The sequence below is a fragment of the Sitophilus oryzae genome, unplaced genomic scaffold, assembly GCF_002938485.1.
Source record: "Sitophilus oryzae breed Bouriz unplaced genomic scaffold, Soryzae_2.0 scaffold_41_pilon_pilon, whole genome shotgun sequence".
Lineage (NCBI taxonomy): Eukaryota > Metazoa > Arthropoda > Insecta > Coleoptera > Curculionidae > Sitophilus > Sitophilus oryzae.
The window spans coordinates 4,340,087-4,363,142 of record NW_022146996.1 but is presented as its reverse complement, the minus strand read 5'-3'; the positions used below and the strand labels follow the sequence as shown (position 1 = coordinate 4,363,142).

At 33.5% G+C, this 23,056-nt stretch overlaps 1 protein-coding gene and 1 non-coding gene across 2 annotated transcripts in view; both read left to right on the top strand.

Moving 5' to 3' along the window:
- The window catches only part of LOC115885808 (protein yippee-like 2), a 417,160-nt gene that overhangs the window by 138,805 nt on the left and 255,299 nt on the right, over positions 1 to 23,056 (top strand). The window lies entirely within an intron of this gene.
- On the top strand, positions 13,736 to 13,853 carry LOC115885827. Its single transcript, XR_004050793.1, has one exon. It is a non-coding gene; the product is annotated as a 5S ribosomal RNA (ribosomal RNA).

Genomic DNA, 23,056 nt, shown 5'->3' with positions numbered 1-23,056 from the left:
TAAACACAAAACTTTTTAATACCTACTACTGTATCTAAAAGACTTTTTTTTTAAATTACTAAATTCTTAGCCACGCTTCTGTTTTTCTTGGCTGTTGTGCGTCACGTCACAGATTAACAGGCCCACGTTTGCACCACAAGGCGATGCTGCAGACCACTAGGTAGACCGGTCGTAGAAATTTATGTTATACAACTTGTAGTCAATCTACACAAATATTATCAAAAACTTTTTTTCTTTTAAAATGTGTTCAGATTTTTTAAAAGTCAAAATCGTAAAACTTAAATTTGATATGAGTTTCTTAGTTTTTAACTAATATAGTGGCGAATTAGAAAAATTCCTTTTCAATGAAAATTAATGAGTTAAATAAAATAATTTAATAAATTACTAGCTTTTTCTCGCGACTACGTTCGCGTTACATCTCGAATCGTTCATGCATTGATTTAAATGATTTTTTACTTCTTTATAGAGAGCTAATGAGCATAGATGTTTTTTATTTTTCATCTTTTTCTTATTTATTAAGAGCACTAATACTCTCTTTATAGGTTATTTTTTATTCTTTGAAGGATAATTGAGGAAGATATATTTCGTTATGATGTCACTAAATAAACCCTTGTATAAAATTTTATACTGTCTGGTTTATAATGTTATAATATTGCATTTTCGTACAGCAAACTTTCATTTCCTATTCTACTCCCTAAGGGTATAAATTTCATAAATTCGCTTTACCTTTGTGCCCATTTTTATGTGTATATTCCAGAGGTCACCAAGTTTTATATAAATTTTTACTAACTTTACCCATTTGGTTGATGAATTTCAAAAATTTCTTCTAATTCTTTTTGTAGGATTTCATTCTGCTAGACCAAATAGTAAGGACTTTTCATACCGAACCAAACAAACCAAACAAACTGTTCCGAGATAATTTTACTCTATAAGAGCATGAATTTCCTAAAATCGCTTTGTGTAGCTAATTCACTAATTTCGTTTAAACGAACCTTTGTGTATGTAAAGCTGGCGGCATGAACTCACTCTAAAATATCTAAAAACGTAATATATAATCTAACTGACACACCACTGACAATGACAAATAATTTATTTCTGGAGGTATTGTGTGTAGGTGTTTTTCAGGTATGTTTTAGTATTTAGTCGTTTTACACAAAGAAATAGCCATTCAGCACTATAAAAATACTTCATAACAAATCTACACATATATACCTTTCATTTAAAAAAAGAATCATCAAGATTGGTAAAGCGGTTTCGGCGGGATGGATGCAACAAAAAAACCCTTTGAGCTTTTATATATGTATGTATGGATTAATTATTTTTCCAACATATTTTACTTTGCAAATTTTTATAAGTATTCAGACTCGCCAATATCGTACTCCACCGTATCCAGCCTGCTTAGCGAAACGTAGGCCGATTCCTCTTCGGCGGCGTCGTGACCCTGGCCGAAGGAAGAGTCTTGAAGACGCTCATCCGCGCATAGGAATAAGTTGACTGCGTAGCGTATTGCGTATTAATCGATTCTGAAACTTTCTATCTTGTGTATAACATGCTACGCAAGTTTTTATTTTAATCTCGAATTTAATAGATAAATATGTGAAATGCCACCTGAATATCTTCCGCCATGACATGTTTTTACTTTTTTGTTATGGTAAAGTGATTTGTTTAAACTTTATTCAATAACGTATATTTTCCTCCATTTGTGATTTTTTAATTTTAAGCGAAAATTAAGTATAACATTTTAGGAAAAAGAAACACTGTAATAGTTAAAAGAATAAGAAGAAATTAGTCTTATTTTGAAAGGAAAATATAGAAAAAACTCTTTCTATAGAAAAAGTCTTTATACTAACCAGAATCCGGTGACATATACGCGGTCTCACCGGAAACATTACTTATTACTTCGCATAACTTGAAGAATATCTACTTTTAATAATGAACACTTCAGAAATACACCAGTAAAAACATTTATTATTTGAGATTAAAACTCGAATTAAATTATAAATATTAGTTACCTATGTTGTTATAGCTTTTATAGGCCTGTTTAACGACTTAATAAGTTACCTAGCGAAAAAATCTGTGCGCGTACCTACCACTATTGTTACAGGTTAATTCGTTAAAGAGATATGTTACACAAGTTAAAAACGCTAAAATTTTAATGGTATTACTTGTGCATTATTGGCCTTATAATGTAATTTGTTGGAATTATATCTTCTTTAAATATAATTAGACTTTTTAACGACTTTTATTAGGTGACTAAATATACACTAAAATAATTAGAAAAAAAATCTTGTACTTATTTAGTAATTACGTCAATATTAATTAATTGACTTTCTAGTCTATTTTATTTTATGTACAAATATATTATTAAATTTTAAGCATTAAGTAATAAAACACTTTGTGCCCTCTTATATCGTAAGAGGTTACGAAATATACTCCTGGTTACACCCCTTACAGAAAACACTGTAAGCGGTGTAAATAAATTGTATAATCACTGTTTTTTTATAATAAAAACTATAAAACATTTCTTATTTGTGAGATTAAAAAACAAAACAATGCATTGGTTAAAATAAGTACATTCAATACATATGTATGTGTTATAACATAATATAGCCATTACTATTATACTATTATTATTAAAATAATATGTGTGTAACATATTTCTTTAACGAATTAACCTGTAACAGACATTTATATGCTCAGTATATTTTTGTTTAACAAACCCAATCAGGAAAAATCCAAAACCTACCGTTATAGGAGGTATAAGATGATTAAACTTATATAATGGCAACTACTTATCGGATAACAAATTAATTACTACTATCAGCTAGTTCAGCTACTGTCTAGGTAGAATATACCTAGAGTAGCTACACCTACCTATGATGTAGGTAGATTAAAGTTTATTTTGACGTTACCTCTCACTTCGGTGTCACAAGCTGAATTTTTCAGGGATGGAAGTACAGTACATGATTATTCCGAAAGGGATGGAAGTACAGTACATGCCTTATTCCGAAAGTAGTACAAAATTAGACCGGGTAAAAGGGCACTATCATCAAAAATCGATATATTAATACCACCGTATAGAGAAAACAAATACTTATTTTTTGATCCAGTACACAATAAAGTCTTCGTAGGGAGTAATTTTTTATAATTATTTACGAAAAAACATTTCCATTAGCGCTTATGACCAAAAAAAAAACTTTAAACATGAATAATCATTTCAATCATGCGAAAATTTGGTTTAAAAATAGATTTTTTTTAATATAACTTTCATTTAACGAAAAGCGAAGGCCTAAATGAAAAAAAGAAACAATTTAAAAGTTTCGCTTATGTCTTGACAAGGTATCAAAGCAAACCCCATATTTTTTGCTTTTAAAATAATAAAGATATATCAATAAACAATTAGCGATGTAATGGTTTTTGCGCGCGCTGGCCGACTGCCGCCGCTGCGCCGAGATTTCCTATACCCTTGTATATATGACGTCATGGTGTGGCAAATGTAGCATTTTAATTCGATTTGTGCTCCCTTATATAGGATAACAGAAACATTTTCAATGTTAAAATAATATCACTACATACACTTTAAGTTATTTTTGAAAATGTTCAAAATATCCGCCATTGTTTTGAGTACTTAAATGCATCTTTTTTAAACTGAATTTCTAGCTATTTTCGCAGAACAGCCGGTCGACTTAAATAAACTTCTCCTGTACCGCCAATTCATAAGTTCTTTTGTAAACCTTGTTGTTAACCATACCGCATAAAAAAATCTAAAATGGATAGGTCAGGTGATCTTTCTATCCCTGAGTTTACATAATTATGTTATAAATAATTTTTAACATTTCTTTCATTGTGGGAGAGGGGTGTCATAATGAAAATCATGTTCTTCCACTCTATTAATGCGCGAGTATCTATAGATACTCGCTAGAAATACTGAAATAGTTTAATACTAGTATAGATACTAAAAAAGTTAAATTTATAAATTTAACTTTTCTAACATGACTTGAAAAGCGTCCTCTAAAAAACGTTGAACTTGTTTCCATGGCTAACTAAGTCAAATTAGTTAAGAAAGATAAGAATTGGCTATAACTCTAAATTTTGTGAAAAAAAAACATATTATTGCTTATATCGCTGAAAAGCTTAAAAACGCTTTTTATGAAGTCGTCGCCTACTATAATTTCTATTTAAAAAAACATATGTTTAACCAAATTTAATGTTTGGGCTGGTATTCTTGGAAATGCCATTATTGGCCTTTATTTATTGAAGGAAACTTGACAGGGGTGATCTGTATCTTAATATGCTTCAAGAGACTATTGATCCTCTTATCACCCGAGAGCTAGAAACTCAAATTGATGCAGAGGGTAGTCCAGTTTTACAGGAAGATTTGTTAACATTCCAGCAGGATGGTGCTCCACCTCATTATTTTCTTCCGGTCCGACAGTGGTTAAACGAGAGATTTCCGGGTACATGGATTGGCAGAAGGGGATCAATTGAATAGCCTTCAAGATCACCGTATTTAACACCCTTAGACTTCTTTCTTTAGGGACATCTTAGATCTATTGTTTATAAAACACAATCTACTGATATTGATGATCTTAAAAGGCGAATTACAGCAGAATAGGGAGGAGTTTGAAAACAGACTTTATTATTTTTTACAGGAAAATGGACAACAGGTGGTGTAACCTAATCTTCTAACCGTTTGTACTACAAGGAGATCCATTGCTATAATTTTTGTGTAAACACTATAGCTTGAAAACCAACATTTCAATGCAGGCATGATAAATAATTGTTTTTGCAACTTTGAAACGCGATTATTCGGAAACCTCAGGACAAAAAGCAACAAAGTAGGATACCACTGAAAGGAGAATTAATCACCCTTTAAAACGATGTGCCACTTGACCCTCACTCCCATGTAAGATTGTAAAGGTGACACATTGAGTGTAAAGGCAACCCCTCCTAGGGGGTTGAAAGAAAAATGCTAAAAATATTCATTTAAAGTGTCCCCTTACAAATGAAATTAACGTGTCTTTCGGATTTTCCATATTTTTACCTGCAAGAAAGATATTAAAGGTGGGTAGTTTTAAATTTGACACAGTGTATATACAGGGTGATTCCTGTAAGTCGGTCATGCTTTCAGGGAATGATAGATGACGCCGAAATATTAATTTTGATATGCACACTATGGGTCGGAAATGCCTCTTACCCAAGATACAGGGTTTTAAAGCTTTTGAAAAATTAAAGATATTCTTTAATAGTTTTTTAACAGTCGAATATATCGTTATAAAATTTTATTATAGAATTCTACCTAAGAGAGAGACTTTAAATGAAAAAAGAAGATGTTTTAGTTTCAACCAGTTGTAGCGTTTTATTTTTCTTTTTATAAAATTCCAAATTTTAATATTGCTGGCGCCATCTATTCGCTAGATGTTAAACTTCATTCAGTACAGGTAGCGGTTCCTTTCCATAAAAAACAAATTTCATTCAGTATAGACGATAGAGTTCACTTAAATTGCCTTTGGTCATATGACCTGTCAATTTAAAAATAATTTTTTTAATGAGAATCTTAAATACAGCGAATTATTATAACTAGAGGGCAGAAATACAGGTGCATACAGAGTTACACAGCTTGGGTAACTTTAGTACTTTTTACTACTAGCTCCTTAAATAAATTTTTAAAAAATTAGAAATTTAAACTAGATTTTTTTTATTATTAATAATAAAATTCTTAGTTTTAAGGTAGTAATACTTAAGTAAGTAATAATAATTCGCATATTTAAGCTTCTCATTAAAAAAATTATTTATTTTTAAATTGTGACAAAATGGTGTAAAATAGGAGAAAGTTGCAAGAGACATTTCTTTTTGAGAATAAATCGAGTAAATAAAAAATCTCCGAAATTTTTATTTTTATCAGTGGCGTACTATTCTTTTTTTGAAAAAAATACCCGATGAGAAAAATACCGTATCACATCTACGCCACTGGTTGAAACTAAAATCTCTTGTTTTACATTTAAAGTGTCTCTCTTAGGTGGACTCCTATAATAAAATTTAAAACGATACCTTCAAATGTTAAAAAACTATTAAAGAATATCTTTAATTTTTCAAAAACTTTAACAACCTGTATCTAGCGTAGTGTGCTATATCAAAATGAATATTTCGACATCCCTCATCATTCCCCGAAAGCATGACCTACTTACAGGAATCACCCTGTATACACAGTATATATGTTACAGTGAGTCGGAAATTCAGTGATTCTTAACATTCACTAGGAAATGCTAGCAATGAGGAAGATGCATATATTCTATTTTTTGCCAGAAACTGTTCAATTTATTAGAATAAATATGTGTAAATGCAAAAAAAAACTTTTTTCTTGAAAGCAGTACCACGATTTTATAAAACGGGCCATTAAAATACTATGGACAACGCAAACGACGCCTCGACGCGAATTGAAGCGATATTCTATTGGTCTGACGTCACCCGCCGTTCTCGTCGACGCGCGATGGCCAGCAGCAGCCAGACGTGTTCCGTTTATGTACGTATTTAGGTGGCGTACTAAGACATTTTTGTTGCTTTTAGCGTTGATTGAAGGAGCTTTTTATGCGTTTTTGTGCAGTTATTATTTGTATGTGTTGTGTGTTCTGAGAATTTTTTAAGTAATGGCAGATTCCGGGTTTGTAAAAGCACAATCAGATAACTTGCCAACAGTCGATGCTTTTATGTTGGCTGCTTTTATAAATACAAATTCCCAATTTATTGGTGCTGAGTTACGAGGAAAAAACAGAGAGGTATGTAACATTTATTCTTTGTAGTACTGAAGCATATTTAAGTATAAGTAGGTACCTACTGTTACGAACTTTTATATAGTTATAAATTAATGTTATAAACTTATTTGTCAGATCAGGTACGGAGACGTATGGAGATAATGCTGTAGGTTATGTAGAAGTGAAAAGAGACAAAAATATTTGTTTAGTACGTGGAAAAGTAATTCTAGAGCATAGCGTGAAAAAGAAAGTTTTTTTTATATATTGACACCCCCTTATCTTTGTTATTTTTAAAGATTGTTTTTTTTTAAGAAATTATAGGAAATGAATTGTTTATCAGTAATGAAAATATTATACAAGGTGTTCCATAAGCAAACGCCAAAATTAAGTTACTTTTTTAAGTGAAACGCCCTATATATTTTTGGATTCTTCGGAAGTTTCTAGATATTCTAGATATATTTCATGTCTAATATCCTATACCTATCTTCAAATGTTTATGAAATATTGACAGTTGAAAAGCGAAAAATACCTACAATTTTCTGGACCACCTTTTTTGAGACACCCTGTATATCTAGAATTAATTTTAAAAGAGAGTATATGAAAAACCATGCAACTTTTTTATTTAATGTTTTCTTCTAAAACTTGCAGTTAAGGCTATATGTGGGTGTCAAAATATAATGAATAACCCTGTACATTCATATTTCATATACTATGTAAGACAATATACATAAATATATGAACTTACATCAAAATGATCTTCAGAACAATAAATCGTAAAAATAGAGGATAATTTAACGTTTTTCTTTTCATCTCTTCTCATGGCCTTGGACCATTTTTTTCTGTCTTCGCTCATCCATTACTATTTATAAATATCACTAATTACTAATTATGTATTAATTACCCCAAATAACTAAAATTTTGACTCGGATTCAACAGCGTTTAAAAGCAAACTGTGTAAAATAAACACGCGTCTGGCTCCACTCAACCAGAAGAATGGCGGGTGACGTCACAGCGGCAAGGCGCGGTAGAGAGCGTTTGCCCGGCCATTTAAATTAACAATATTTAATTATTTTATATTAGAGGCATTTCTTAACCGATATCAACGATTTTTTTTTTTGTTCAATTTGTAATTATATGAACTATGTTTTAAAACCATTATTTATGGTTTTAAAAAACATGCATTTTCCTCATTACGCATTGGATCAGTGAATGTAGTATGTTAGAGAGATTTATCGACTTTTCCTAGTAATTTCTAACATTCACTAGTGAAAGTAACATTTACTAAAGATTGCCAGTAAAAGTTAGTCTATTGTACAGGGCGAGTGTAATGAGGATGACTGTTGGTAGAAGTTAGAACAAATAAAGTTTTTAAGAATATTCGATCACCTCAATGTTTAAGCTGATCCACATATGTTAAAATTACGATTTACTTCTTTAGTATATTTATATAACCTTCTAAATATTAAAAAGGAAAACATAGTAAACATTCTAAAGTGTACAAAACAATTAGAAAAAAACATTCGTAAACATAAGATTACTTACAAGGTATTTTTAATAAAGTTCTTCATCGTGGACAAAATAAAGTATGCCCGAATTTTCTTCAACCGGAGTTATTCGTTTTTTTTTCAAACCCGCTACTTCAAGCATATCGTGTTTAATAAGTTCATAGTGACTAGGTTTTTTAATATCTTTTTCTCTTGCATGCTTAACTTTTGCTATGACTCCATTATATCGCAAAAAATGAAAAACATGCGCTATTACATTCTTGCGAGTGCCTATTTTACCTTAATTTTTCACAGAAAATTTCTTTCATAGGGAAAAGACCGCACAACACTTTTTACAACGATAACAAAACAATTATACATAACCACAAAAAACAAAGCGAATTTGCGCCAGATGTGAGCTTTTGTTTGTTATTAACAATCATTGTTAACAATCACTGATTTCCAACTTTTACTGTAACATATATATGTGTATTATACATTTTAAAAGTGACCTTTCCTTATTATTTATTATTTTTCGATAAAGCTTCTATATTTTGGCATTTAATATTTACGAGATTAGATTACATAACACCCGCCGTCGGCGTTGTTCCGTCAATCGTTTGGAAATAATTGAATTTTGGCAGCCGCCAGACGAGCACGCGAAACTAGTTGTACGCCTATTGTTTTCGGTAATAACCCAGAGAAGTTGACGTAATTACTTCCCCGCCCACTTGGACCTAAAACCGAAATCTGTGATTCGGCATTTAGACCATTCCAGGTTTAAGGCCGAGGAATCTCCATTTCGCTAATAGCAATTCGAGAGTGAAAATAATAAGCTCTAATGATCGCAATTTGTATTACGTGACATTGTTTTTTTCTGTTATAGATACTGATGGACTATGAGACAACAAATATTGCTACTTGAAAATGTTTTCAAGTTACAGTCTATTCTCTTTTTCTATATACCAGAAAGTTGTCGTGTACACCCAGTGACATCTTTAGATTTCATTGTTTCTTATCCAATACATTTGAAACTTGGGTTCAAAATATTTTTCAATAAAACTTGCATTCCTTTCATTAAAAAAAGATGATTAGCAAAATAATTATATGCCTTCAATTCTCAGCTGGCAAAGGAGTACGACAGGGAGACGAGATATCCCCAAAGCTGTTTACAGCAATACTAGAAGAAATCTTCCTTCAACTAGACTGGACCAACAAAGGATTAAAAATAGATGGAGAATATCTCGACCATCTAAGATTCGCTGATGACATAGTCCTAATCGCAAATATCCCTGAAGAACTACAAGCACAAAATAAAACGAACTAAATAGAGTTAGCAAAAAAGTGGGTCTCAAAATGAACTTAGCAAAAACTAAAGTAATGTACAACGAGCTAGTGAACAGAAAAAACATTCTAATAAATAACACAACACTGGTAATACACAACTTTCTTTCTACTACCACAAATCAACAGAAGAATTAAGTTAGCATGGAGTTCTTATAAGAAACTCAATTATATTCAAATCTAGAATGCCACTTTATCTATAGAAGAAAAATGTGTACTACCAGTGATGACCTATGCATTCGAAACCTGGACACTTAAAACGGACATCAAAAGGAAACTGCAGGTCGCACAACGCTCAATCGAACGAAATATGTTGGGAATCACCAAGAGAAACCGTAAAAGAATAGAGTAGATACGACAAAATACCCAAGTAATAGATGTCATCCACAGAGTCAAATCGCTCAAGTGGCAATGGGCAGGACACCTGGCAAGAAGGACGGACAATAGATGGACCACAAAAATTACACAATGGTACCCATGAGGAATTAAGAGACCTAGAAGAAGACCGAACCTGAGATTGGACCATAATATTAGGAAATTGGCAGGGATAACTTGGGCCCGCATAGCCAACAATAGACAACAATGGGCCCAAATACAAAGAAAGTATCTAAATATGTGAGGGAGGCTACCCCATAATTGGAAATGGTTGAATAAGCTGAAAATGACGATGATGATCATCATCATTTTTTTCTTTAGTTCCTAAACAAACCTTCCATCTTGTTCTGTTTTCAGCAATTTTCTTAGCTTCTGACCATAATGTTTTTGACTTCGCTAGCTCGACTTTTGGGTGTCCTTTTTTCCGTTGTCCATGTGGTTTCCAGTCAAGGACATTTCTTGCGATGTTGTCGTTAGGTTGTATTAGAGTATGCCCTATCCATCCCCACTTCCGTATGATCACTTCTTTGCCTATATCAGTTTGGCCAGTTAAATGCAATAGATCTTCGTTTCGGATAGTGTTCATAGTTTTTGGTCACTTTCCATGTTTCACATCCATACAAGAGAACTGATTTTACATTGCTGTTGAATATTCTCAACTTAGTGCTAGTTTTGGTATGCCTCAAGGCCCGTACTATTCTGAGTTGACCCAATGCTTGTTGAGCTTTTTTGATGCGGTTTTCTTATCTTTGCTGGCTCCATCGTCTTTGTTTATTATGCTGCTCAGATACATAAACTCTTCAATGTCCTCAATCACTTCTCCCGAAACATTTCGGGATGACGATGATGATAGGTCTCAACTGGTCAATTTCAAAACACACCGATTAATTCCAAAGGTAGGAGAATAGAAGTCATTACTACGTCACCTGCTGTTATAGATGCTTAATTATGGTCTACCTCTCGGCCTCGGATTCTGGGGAAGACAGAACTACAGAACCCAACATATCCAATAATAATAATAATAATACTGTGGATTTAACATTTTAATTAGTATTCATTAGTCTCAATGTTTATAATATTTATCTAATATTTCTTTCTTTTTTTTCAGGTAAGAATGTTTCCATCATATTAAACAAAATTGTTTTGGGTAAGGAATTATTTTTGCTCTACCTAATACTATTACAGTTTCGAATTTGTCAGCATATGAGCTTAATTATTAAGCTGCAAAATATCGTTTTTTTTTTCTGTTATTATCAAATATGAGAGGCTGATAGCAAAAGTGGGTTAAAATTTTACTCTCGGCAAAAACGGTTTGCGTTTTTCAGAGGGCAAAAGCGGTTTAAGTAGCAATGAGAGCAAAAATGAGAGAAAGAAACTTTACCGTAAAAATGGGTTATAATTATATGCCACTTTTACTCTAAGATTAAAAATATTCCTTTTTGTCCGAAGAAAAAAATCGTTAATTTACTATTAGATAAAAAAATCTGTTTGCGTATTTGCCAGTCAGTTTATTCATGTTCCTCTAGTTTTCTATACAAAAATAACATTTGCACCATATGCAACAAGTAGTGTAAAAATCAACTTTTTATAAGCTTTTATTTAACTTGCTTTGTATGTATGTTTGTTCGGGGCAAATCTTGTAAGCTAAATTAGAACCACTTCCTTTGATTGTAGGAAATTATACATTTTTTTACAAGGCATGACCAGAATTTTTGATAGCTGTTAAAATGGCGGCCAAAATGGCGCCATTTTTGAGGTTTTTGATTTTTAAAATTCTATTATAAAAAAATTATTATAATATAGGTATATTGTGGGTATATACATATGAAAAAAATATGTGGGCGGCTATCTTGAAAAATGACAGTTTAATGACATGTCAAAATTTCGAAGTGAACCGATTTCGACATAATATATATATATATATATATATATATATATATATATATATATATATATATATATATATATATATATATATATATATATATATATATATATATATATAGGATGGCCATGGGCTAAAATGAAAGAAGAAAAAATTCAGCTGTCAGAATTGACAGCTGTCCAAAACAATTTCAAAGTTGTCCGATCTAAGGGTGGGGGGGGGGCGTTGTGACTCCGCCCCATAAAAAGTATAAAAATATTATATTCTTCCGTATTACACGTGCGGACACAATCAATGCAAATACGTATGTGGTCCCAGTCCGCATTTTCTTTTCGAAAAATCGCATAAAAAGAGGGAGTAATTTAATTTTTCTATGAAATATATTTTTCTTCAAATGGCATCGGCGGCGGCGGTCCGTGTGTGATATCAAAGCGCGTGCCGAAGTCAAAAGGTGCCGACCAGATATAAACTAAACAAGTTATATTCGGAAGTGCACATCTAGACAATGGAAATAATTTTTGTATAATTATATTCTTCACTTTTGAAAATTTCCGAGCCGTTAGGCTTTTATATTTTCCTATAACTAAAATACTGTGTTTTGTAATATCAAACTCATTATCTTATAGGTATAAAAATGTGTGTGAAACACAAAAAAATTATATAAACAGCAGTACAGCAGTGTGAAGCAAAAAAATATAAATAATTACTATATCAATAGGTATATACCGTATGATAAAAAAAAAACGGCATCCAGTTGGCTTGGAAATAAACATCAATGACATTCCCCATATAATTTTACATATAAAATGACAGCGAACTTCATTTCATAGTCATCGCTGACGCCGTTCTTTTTTCGGTCATATTGTATCTTTTAAAAGATTTAAATCTTTTTTAAAATAACTTAAGTCGTTAAAAAAAGATTTAAGTATTTTAAGTCATCTTTCGAAATAAATGAAATGACTTAAGTCATTTGATTTATCGACTTAAAATCAAATGACTTAAGTCACTAAAATGATTTAAGTCAAAAAGACTTAAGTTTTCTGTGAGCTTGCAGCTCTGCTAGAGATGCTTTGCCATACTGAACAACACCATAGACAAGAAAGATAAACAACACACTAAAATAGGTGCAAAACACGAAATAAAATTTAGTATGAAGTGCAGTTTTACACGGAGCGGAGCATTCGCTCAAACCGTCCGCGCTGATCGTCCCTGTTGTGCCGTTTCACATGGAGCGGGCCGTCCGGCTTCCGCGCGGACCGTCCGTTTATTGAAGAGGTACTATGAGCTTGTATGAGTATTTTGACATGGGCGCGGATGGTCCGCCCGTATGATTTCGTCCAACAGCCATCCGTCGATCCCTTGCTTCGACGGATCATCCGCGCCTATGTGAAAGTATTCATACATTCAATACTCATGGTACTTGTTCAACCAATGGGCGATCTACAGGTGAAAGTACTCCGTCAATTCTTAAAAATACACACAATGGTCCACGATGGTCCGCACGTCCGCTCCATGTGAAACAGCACTCAATACTCAATAGTATTATAAAAACGTCCCTTCGATAGTACATAAATACGGCAGCGCGCAGAGGTAAAAAGTACCATTTTCTTATCGTCTATCGAATCTACGTATTATTTTCTTAGCGCAAAAACGGGTTAATATTTTATAGCTTTTTTGCCCTGAATATTTTGTCGAACCATTTTTGCGCTGATTAATATTCGATTCACTTTTGCCCAAAGTTGTGATGTATATGCTATTTTTGATCTTAGAGAAAATTTAAACCCACTTTTGCTTTGAACAAAATTTTATCCCACTCTTACTTTCGACCTCTCATATATAAATAAGACAAATCTTCTGCATCAAAAAATGTACTTCTACAACTACTAAATATATCATGTAAAGGCCATACCACGTCGGTCCACCAGTTCCCGTTCGATCACTGAAGTTAAGCGACGTCGGGCGCGGTTAGTACTTGGATGGGTGACCGCTTGGGAACCCCGCGTGCCGTTACTTTTTTTTTCAATTATATTTAACATTAGGATTTCTAGATAAATTTGGTCAAATCAATTTTTTTTTCTTATAAGCTTACATGCTGAAAGTCAGGCAAAATATAAAACATAATTAATAATAATTATTAATTATTAACCCTGGGTATATTGTCACTAAAACAATTATTGTTTTAGTGACAATATACCCAGGTTTTCGAGTTGCTTTCTTATTTTATGTCTAGTTAAGACATTTATATTTTTTACTTGATTTTTTGGCCCGTGATAAATACTCTAATATTCTTCCATTTTAAACAGACTGAGACTCTCAGATTCGTGGGTCAAATGTACGCTTTTAAAGGGAAACACCCTTTTCTATAGGAGATAGACGAAAACTAATATCGGTGTCTGAAGCTCAATTTTTATCAAAAACATGATGGTGAAAACCGCACGTCCATATTTGTTACCGTTTCGGAGTTACGGGATGTTTTTCGAAAATATGCATTTTTAAAAAATCGCTTTTTCAAAGCACTTTTTTACGTAGAATTTAATGGTTTAAGTATAATTTTTTTAAAATTAATAATTTAAGAATTATAAACAGAAAATTTGATTTTTTATACGGGACACCCTGTATATTTTTAATTAGTTGAAAAGAATTTAAAATTACCTTTTCAAAAATATAGCATACTTCATATTTTGCTTGATTCCTCTTCGAGATACAGAGTTTTTAAAAATTCGCCCACTTTGAATAAGTAGGCTTTGAACGAGCAGCAGTAACAGCAACCGGCAGTAATGCAAAAAAATTCTAGCTGTGAGCAGCAATTAAAACGAAAATAATATTTGCAATGAGAGATGCAGAATTTCATAACAATTTAAACTATATTTAACAACATCAACACATTTAAACTATATCTAATAACAATAAAAATTAATAGCAAACCAAGACATGAAATTTTGCTACAGAGGCGTTCGACATGTTAACCATCTTCTGTTATGAACAGACGGGACCGTTTTTGAACATTTCTCGCGGAATTAATTAACTCAGTGAGAGTGAAAGATACCCTCACATAACCGCTAAGTACTTCTAGTTCTTGTTTAGATTATACGGGCAATTTTAAAATAAGAACCTTTATTCTTCCGCAAAGATAAAAACTCAACTAAGAATAACAGGCACTAAGCCATGCGGTCTCGACGGCCAACGGCTAGTATCTTTGTTAGCTATACAATTATTCTTGAAATTGGCTGTAAAAATATGCTGATAACTTCAGCGTTCTGAGGCGGTGCCTGGTCTTGCTGGAAAGATATGTTTTCGAGTTCCATTAGGGGCAGATCATCAATAAGGGGTTGAAAGCCTACTAGCTAAAAGTGGCGAACTTATAAAAATTCTGTATTTTGAAGGGGACTGTAACAAAATATCAAGTGTGATATATTTTTGGAAAGGTAATTTTAAGTTCTTTTCACTTAAGTAAAAATATACAGGGTGTCCCAAATAAAAAATCAATTTTTCTATTGATAACTCTTAAATTATTAACTTTAAAAAAATTATACTTAAACCATTAAATTCTACGTAAAAAAGTAGTTTGGAAATGTTTTCACAAAATAGAAAATTTTCCATAGCAAAAAAGTTATAGCGATTTGTTAAAAATGCACATTTTTGAAAAACATCCCGTAACTCATAAACGGTAACAGATATCGATGTGCGGTTTTCACCATCATGTTTTTGATAAAAATTAAGCTCCAGACACCAATATTAGTTTTTGTCTATCTCCTATAGAAACGGGTGTTTCCCTTTAAAAGCGTCGAATTTGATCCACCCTGTACACTGTTTGTCACATAATTGCGAAACTCATAAAAATTCCATGATCGAATTGCATATGGTACAGGGATACAGCGTTGCATGTATTACTTTTTGTATCAAACAAGCTGCCTATTCGAATGACCTTATTTATGAATTTAGGTCACAAGTGTTGTTGTATGTGTATCGATCATCGTTAAAGAGGAGCCGTTGCAGTTTAAAATATCCGATCCCATAAAATGTGAAATTACTTGCGGATTATAAACACTACTGGATTCGAAATAGTACTTTAAATAGGTCGACGGCGATTTTACTGCCTCGTTGACAGCGCTTGCTTTCCTGAATGCTTTTGAATGTTGTAATTTTAGCTATTCTGAGAAAGGAATATATTATTCCAATTTATTTCAACATACTGTAGTATAACAATCCATGTTCGTTCAACAAAGTTGATGAGGTAATATTTTGGCCAACTATATAAAAAAAAGTTAAATGAAATAAAGGAACCTACGTTATGTAAAAATAGTTATTTATGATAGAAGTGCTAAAAGTGGTATTTTATCTTGTGAGGAGGGAGGCTTAAATAAGCTTTAATTAAAGAGAAATAATAATACAAATAATGTCTTTATACCAAGGTTTAAGGTTTAATACATTCATAACTGAAGAGTTTTTATCAGTTAGCAGGTCCCCACCTGCAGGTACTGAGGTCTCTGGATTCGGGAGGCGACTCAGCTAGGGTTGATATGGTTGGTGCCAATATATTTAGACTATGAGTTATACTATACCAATTATTGGTTTTGACTGCTCATTTGTGTGCTAAGATATTCGCCCAGGACGGTTGGAACTTATTAGTACACTTAACAAGGCCCTTATTGTCACACTGTTATACTGTCAAAAAGTCATACTTGTCATAAGTTGTATCATACTGAACCATACTGAACCAAAAGTATCGGCACGAATGTACAGTAAACGATTGAATTTAGATTTAATTGTAAACTAGAAATTATTTGCAGCATAAATGGAATCTTTTAAATAGATACACATGCTATATAATACAAATAAATAAAATGATCAAATAAATAAGGAAAAGCTTGAGCACAGAATATTACAACAGAAAAACAAAATAATATATGCTTTAGTTAACATTAGTTAAAAAATAAGGAAACATTGATTTTACCTTTAATAAACTTCTTTATTCATTCATCAATGCGTCTCCAATGGTGGTCTAAAAGCTCTTATTTTAACACCTATCATCTTTATTCGTTGTCTGATTTCCCTCTCCCTAGTTTACGAATAATTTTAAATCAATAATTTTATGTATGCATACAGAGTGTCTTAAAATTGAATGTTTTGAATTTAAAGAAATATGTTTATTTTTAAATAAGCTGTTCATCTCAATACAATATTCTTGGCAAAAATTTAGCCACCCTAAAATCTTGGTCAACTTTCATGTTTTAGATTATTTTTTGTTTATCTTTCTGTTTTCATTATTTTTTCCAGATTATAAAATTAGGCAAGGAAAATAAAGTCCTCCAACTTGGGTGTCAGCTCACGAAAGGCTGGAAGGCAATGAAAAAGCAAACGATTTAGCTAGAAAACGAACGAACACTCCACTAACTGTACCAGAACCGTTCTGCTTCCCAAGTGGAAACCAACTTAAAGCGGAACTCAAGAGCCTGGAAGACTCCATACGTAACCATGAATGAGAATTCTCCAACGGTCTAAAACACTCGAAGAAATTTCTCAGAATTTACGACCGAAAAAAATCAAAGATATTTCTTGATTTAAGTAAGAACAATCTTTGGATTGTGACGGCTTTTTTATAAGAAAAGCTGCCCGCTAAGAAATAATGGCGAATAAAAATTTTATGGGCAAAATAAGGAAACACCAGAACACCTCATCACTGTGTGCGCCGAGACGACAACCAGTAGTGCCGTACATTTAAATCGACTGATATCGGAAATTTAGAACTAGCCTTTGTGAAGCCGTCTCAGATACTGGCTTTTTTTCCAAGCCCTGAGACTGTATGATGACTATGTTATACCACAGTAAAGGGGACACACAATAGATCTGTAAAGTCGCGTTGATTAACCCCCTCCGTCATACGACTTTGTAGAATATAAAATTGTAGAATTTCCGGAGTTATGGTAATTTTTGGATTTGACAATAAATACCCACACATTTCTGGCATGTAATAAACCGTTTCCCGGATTATCTCATTCGTTCCTTTTCGGTAGGCTGTATTATAATAGAACTTTTTATTTCTCATTTTACAGATTATTTTAGTTACACATTTTAAGAAATTAATAAGAATTATCTACTTTTTGTGTAAAATTTATTTTATTCGGTAAAAAAATAGTTAAGAGTTATTACCCTGTACTTTCGGGTCGTTCACAGCGGTCGTGTAAAGCGGCTGGGTGGCCGAAGAAAATAAATATTATATTTCAGAAATCTGCTTAAGGCCTAGCCCGATCCTATCGTGTTAAGTCACACTCAAAATTCCAAAAACACGCGCTTTGATTAAGGCTTGGTTAAGGTTTGCAAGAGCTTCACGGTATTGTAAGGGAATTTTAAATTATGTCTTTATTTTCGAGAAAATTTAGTCCAAACTTCTTCTTATCACGCCCTCTCCTACCGAAGGTTGGCGATCCAAATGGCAATTGTGGCTCTGGAAACTGCAGCCCGGAAGATTTCCGCAGACGAGCTTTCAAACCATCTCCTCAAATCTTTTAGCCATGAGTTCTGGCGTCTTCCTACTGATCTTTTCCCTTGCACTTTGCCCTCTATTATGAGGCGCAGTATTTCGTATCTACCACCTCTCATCACATGACCCAGGTATTGCATTTTTCTTTCCTTGATGGTGTTCAGTATCTCTCGCATGCGCTGGAGTACTTCATTGTTGGTGATCCTTTGTATCCATGAGATTCGCAGCATCCATCTGTATATATACATTTCGAAGGCTTCTATTCTCTTCTCGGTCTGTGAATTCAGTGTCCAGCTCTCACATCCATAGAGTAACACAGAGAAGACGTAGCATCTGGCCATTCGAGTTCTGAGATCCGCACTTAGTCCAAACATAAGGAATATTTTGTTGATGTTTGACCATCAAAAATCTTAAAAATAAAGAAGTTGTCTAAAAATGTGCTACAATACAGATATTTGGTCTTAAAATCCTTTATCTAATTTCCTTCTTCATTTGTGTAAAAATACCTACGTAGCCAGTTTTACATAAAACTTTAAATGCCGAACGCTTATTTTGCTTATTTTCAGACTAGTGAAATTGACTCTTATTAGTTATATGAATGGACTTATAGTTGATAAAATAATAATTACAGTTAGTTTAAAGCAAATATTTTTATAGTTTAATTTTATCGATATAGACATTTTTTTATGACTATAGTAGGTAAAAAATTGTTTAATAATATTTACATCAAAGAAATATACCAACAAAAGTTACATATCTCACATCAACAATTTGCTAATACCAATTTCGATAAACCTACTTTAGATCTCTATATAGAGACTGTAATAAGTTTAATTAAAATTGTTTGAAAACAGGCTTGGGACCAGCACAATAATTATTGATCCATGTTGATGCTTAAATCGAACACGGTCAAATGGGAACTCAAGCAAGGAAGTCGATTAACAACCCTAATAGCATACGACTGTGATAATTAGTAAAGCACTTTATTAAACAACTTGAGTTTTACATGGGCGAATGGAGTAGCTCAACATTTTCGGACAGTGCAATGACCACGATAATTATATTTTTTGTTTATTGATTATACACATTATTGTGTCACAGATAAAATCCACATAACATGACATTTTGTTATTTATTGCCTTAGGCGAAATTAATCTTTGAGTTAATTTTTGCTTTGAAATAGTTTAAAAATGAATTGCTCTCGACTTACTGCCAAATTTCTATGGAGCTGGTGCTTGATACATAAAACTAGAGCGATGTACAGCAAGGCAAAACCTGTGCAAAGTTTAGAGACTGGCATGCATCAGCATCCCAGTTGCCATAAGAATATGCGCAACAGCAGCAATGGGAGTCATCCTAGACCTAACACCACTGCACATTGTCGTCGGTAGTTATACCAATGCGACAATGATTAGAAGGGTCATTGACGGAAACAGTACTGGGAGAATTTTCAGGTCAGGGGCTTGAAACATCCTCAAAAAGAAAATTTCACTAATCCATCTCTTAGTAGATGACATACCAAGAATTTACAACTTTGAGACACACCTCACTGTAGTATTGAGTAATAAAAAGGACTGGAAGGAAGAAACGTTTGCTCAGCATGTTAAAGACCATACTATAACGTGGTATACCGATGCTTCGAAAACCAAAGCAGGGCCAGGGATAGGAGTATTTGGGCCGAAAACTTAATATTCCAAATCAAAGGGCCATACCCCAGTATCCTTCAGGCATAAATCGACGCTATCGAATGGAAGTATTCGAAATAGGAAATAGCCATCTTATCCGATAGTCAAGCAGCACTAAAAGCGATCAACTCGGTAACCATCAATTCCAAATTAGTTAGATTAGGTTAGGTCCAAGAGTTAGTAAATGTCTAACCTATGAATGCCTACAGAAGCTGAACAAATTAGGCAAAGAAAATAAAGTCCTCCTACTCTGGGTGCCCGCTCACCAAGGGATAGAAGGCAATAAAAAATCAAACGCTTTAGCTAGAAAAAGAGCGAACACTCCACTAATTGGACTAGAACCGTTCTGTTTTCCAAGTGGAAACCAACTAAAAGCAAAACTGAAGAACCTGGAAGATTCCACCCGTAACCTGGAAGGGGTATCCTCCAACCGGTCTAAAACACTCGAAAAAATTCCTCAAAACTTACGACCGAGAAAGATCACGTATTTTTCTTGATCTCGATTGTCACGTGGTTTCTAACAGGACACTGTATCCTCCAGGAACACCTAGGCCGAAGCTGAGAAACAACGGCGAATGCAGATTCTGTGGGGAAAATGGAGAAAAACCAGAACATCTTATCACTGAGTGCGCCGAAACGACGACCGTTCGTGCCATGAATTTTGGTACGGCTGATGTCGAGGATGGAGAAGGTTCATGGCACTCAGTGATGAGGTGTTCATTGAGGAGACAGTGTCCTGTTAAAAACCCTGTGACAATCCGAAGATTGTTCTTACTTAACTCCAGGAAGATCTTTGATTTTTCTTGGTCGTAAGCCCTCAGAAACTTCTTCGAGTGCCTTAGACCGTTGTAAGATTCCCATTCCAGGTTGCGGATGGAGTCTTCCAAGTTCTTGAGTTCCGCCTTTAGTTGGTTACCACTTGGGAAGCAGAACGGTTCTGGTCCAGTTAATGGAGTGTTCGCTCCTTTTTTAGCTAGATCATTTGCTTTTTCATTGCATTCTATCCCTTGGTGAGCAGACACCCAGAGTAGGAGGATTTTGTTTTCTTTGCCTAATTTATTCAGCTTCTCTATGCATTCTTTGACCAATTTCGAATTGATTGATACTGAGTTGATCGCTTTTAACGCTGCTTGGCTATCAGATAAGATGGCTATTTCTTGTTTCCGATAGTTCCTATCTAAGATAAGTTGTATGCATCTTTCGATAGCGTAGATTTCTGCCTCTAGGATGTTAGTGTAGGTGCCCATTGGTTCGGAGTATTTAGTTCTCGACCCAAATACTCCGATCCCTGTTCCCGCATTGATTTTGGAAGCATCAGTATACCAAGTTATGTTATATGGTCTTTTAGCTGTTGAGCAGACGTTTCTCTCTTCCAATTCTTTTTATTGCTCAATACTACATTGAGATGTTTCTCAACGTTGTACATTCTTGGCATATCAGCCACTGGGAGTTGCAGTAGTGGTATTTTCTTTTTGAGGGTGTTCCAAGCCCCTGATCTGACAATTCTCCCAGTACTGATTCCGTTAGTGACCGTTCAAATCATCGTCGTAAAAAGGGGAACACATAATAGATCTGTAAGGTCGCGGCGATTAACTCCATTCCTAAACATTCTACATTCTACTGCCAAATTTAAAATAAAGTTATACCTGTATAAAAATTGGGGTCTACTTTAAAAAACTATTTATATAATTGTTTATTTCTAAATATGTGATATCTTTAGGTGCGTTACTTTGGAACAAGATTTAAATTATGTTATTTTGTAATAGAAATGTTAAACTTTTCTACAAATAGTGTTTAAACGAATTTGTAAACATAACAAAAGTAGGTCAGCATTTCATTCTCCGAGTTTTTAAAATTTAAGAGGCGAATTATTCAGACGTAAAGACGTTTTATTTTCCCTTAAAACCTGTCATGATGGACAGGAGTAGTACAATAGAAACCGCATACTAAGTGTACGTAGTGACGGAAACGTCTTTCTTTTCAGACAGCCAAAGTATAAAATAAACATGTTCCACGTGTCGCTGGAACGCTGCGCATTCTTCGGTTCGGCTTAAACTGTCGCATCGAAGTGCAATTTTAGGGATTGTTCGAACTATTTATGTTTTAGGCGATGCGATCTTAGAATTCATTTGCGAATTCCTCGTATCCATAAGCAGAGTGCGATTTTCAATAATTATTAACTTTATTTTTGTTCATTTTTAGGAATTGGAGGCAAGCATGAAATTTCCTATGTAAACTATGTAGAAAAATATGGATAAATATCTAACTAAATCGAAATCACTAACTCTTTTTCACAGGTTTAGCAATCCGTATTGATTATCACCTAATGAGAGTCGATTGTAGATTTAGAAACAGACAGATAGAGAATTTAATTATAATCGCGTCAGCATTTAGGGCCATTTAGCAACCGATACAATTATATATTATACAACACTACATACACGCAGATAATGTTACTTTACTTTATTTACAAGTTTATTACTTAATTATATCTTTTCGTAAATGTTTATTTATTTTAAAAACTGAAATAGAGCAGGTATATTGCTGAATTGATATATCTTAAAGAGTTTGAAAGATTTAAATTTCTTTTGAGAATCTGTAGATTTCTGCAGTTCACTAAAATATGTTTTACTGAGATCAGTTCTGCACAGTAAGGGCATTGAGGAATAGAATCCTGTGAAAAGAGATGTGAATGAGAAAAATTGCAGTGGTCCAAGTGGAGTCTATTCCAGATTACTTTTCTCTGGAAGTTAATCACTGCGGCCTTATAGATCTATTGTGTCCCCCTATCTTGAGTTATAAATCATCATACAATCATCACACAGTCTCAGGGCTTTGACAAAAGCCAGTATCTGGGACGGTTTTACAGTTATTGGTTCTTCATCAGTCGTACCAAAGTTTATGGTACGCATAATTTTGAGGAAGGTTTACTCTAAATTTTGATAGGCATTTAACTGCATTAAGTCGGGCAGATTAACCAGTGGGACGGGGCTAGTGAAGAGATATAATTTAGCGATTCTGTGATAGCTGTAAGTTCCGCGGTCAATATG